Source organism: Arachis duranensis, chromosome 6 (genome assembly GCF_000817695.3).
Source record: "Arachis duranensis cultivar V14167 chromosome 6, aradu.V14167.gnm2.J7QH, whole genome shotgun sequence".
Taxonomy (NCBI): domain Eukaryota; kingdom Viridiplantae; phylum Streptophyta; class Magnoliopsida; order Fabales; family Fabaceae; genus Arachis; species Arachis duranensis.
The window spans coordinates 70,679,979-70,681,927 of record NC_029777.3 but is presented as its reverse complement, the minus strand read 5'-3'; the positions used below and the strand labels follow the sequence as shown (position 1 = coordinate 70,681,927).

The 1,949-nt window shown below is 34.5% G+C and overlaps 1 non-coding gene across 1 annotated transcript; it reads left to right on the top strand.

Moving 5' to 3' along the window:
* The first annotated feature begins 329 nt into the window (after positions 1–329).
* On the top strand, positions 330–435 carry LOC127739873 (small nucleolar RNA R71). Its single transcript, XR_008000615.1, has one exon. It is a non-coding gene; the product is annotated as a small nucleolar RNA R71 (small nucleolar RNA).
* Positions 436–1,949: the final 1,514 nt, after the last annotated feature.

Genomic DNA, 1,949 nt, shown 5'->3' with positions numbered 1-1,949 from the left:
TATGAGCTCCCGCACACAATTCGTAGACGATAATTCTTGTCTTGATGGCTGAAACTTGCATTTGTCCCATTTATTTAGTGAGTGAAGTGAGTTGTTGAGACATAACTTTGTTTTGTACTAAGAGTGTGTCCAATGTCTCCATCTCCATCACTCCTCTTTTCATTGTTCTCTAGGTTGAGTAAATGTAATTATTGGCAGCTACTATTTCAATCAATTCTAAAGGTTTTGTAGGTGTCTTTCTATGCAATGATCCTCCTACTGATGCATCAATCATGGTCCTGAAAGTTTGTGACACTCCATAAAAATTTTGGATTTGAAGCCACTTAGGGAATGAATGATAAGGGTACTTTCTTAGCACCTCCTTGTATCTTTTCTAGGCTTCATAAAGTGATTCTCCATCTTTCTGGGAGAAGGAATTAATATCATTCCTCAACTAGGTTAATTTCTATTGTGGAAAATATTTAGCTAAAAATTTGCTAACTATGTTATCTCATGTTGCTTTGCTTTCCAGAGGTTGAGTTTGAAGCCACTGCTTGGCTCTATCGCTCAATGAAAACGACAACAGTCACAATCTTATGGCTTTTGTGGTAACTCCATTGCTCTTGATAATGTCGCATAGTAGCGGAAAACTAGCCATGTAGACATTAGGATCTTCGTGGGAGCTACCACTGAATTGCTCCTACTTTACCAGTTGAATGAGTAAGGGCTTCAACTCAAAGTTGTTGGCTTGGATGTTAGGTCTCACAATACTATTTCCACTACTACTAGTGATAGGTGTGGTATATTCACCTAGAGTTTTCCTGGTATTTTTGTTGCTTTCTGTCATTCTTTCTTGCTATTTTACTTCTCTCCTAGCCTTTTATTTTTTTATTAATTATGCGAGTGTTCTCTCTCTTTTCAGATCAAATCGAAGAGGTGTGAAATCTTCACTGTCTTGCATACACAAACACAAAAACAATGACAACATGAAGGTTGGAATTCCTTATGCCAGAGTGAAGGGAGTTTCGGTAGGTAAGGAATTAAAAAAACAAAAAGAAAATAAATATCTAATTTAGTGATTCAACCAAATATTTCTTGCCAATCTCAGTTAATCCCCGACAATGGTGTCAAAAACTTGATAAGACTTTGGCAAGTGCACCAAATCTACACAAGTAATACTATGGTGAGTAGGTATCGTTCCCACGAAGATTAAAAGATTGAGCAAACAATGTTTAATTGAAACCTTAATTAGATTCACAAACTTTTGTAAGAGCAGAAATCGAACTTAAAACATTAACATTTTATTATGCAAGGCTTATGAATGATGAGATAGATAGATAGTGGATGAAGATGTTAGGGTTTCAGAGATGTTTAATTTTCAGGAAAAGAAATATTCATGTTTATTACCTTGACTTATGCACAGATATACTCACGACAAATTGGGTGAACCTTTTCAGATTGTGACTCAGCTTTGCTAAAGTCCCCAATTAGAGGTGTCCAGGGTTCTTAAGCACACTCTTATTTGCCTTGGATCACAACTCTTTATTTCTTTCTATTTTTTTTCGTTTTTCTCTTTTTTTTCTTCTTTTTTTTTTTTGAATAGTAATGCCTTTTCTTGCTTCAAGAATCATTGTAATGATTTTTCAGATCCTCAGTAACATGTCGCCTTTTTCATCATTCTTTCAAGAGCCAACATTCATGAACCACAAATTCAAGATACATATGCACTGTTTAAGCATACATTCAGAAGACAAAAATATTGCCACCACATCAAAATAATTAAACTGTTATAAAACTCAAAATTCATGCAATTCTTTCTTTTATCAATTAAGCACATTTTTATTTAAGAAAGGTGATGGATTCATAGGACACTCATAACTTTAAGGCATAGACACTAGGACACTAATGATCATAAGACACAAACATGGATAAACATAAGCATAAAATTCGAAAAACAGAAGAATAAAGAA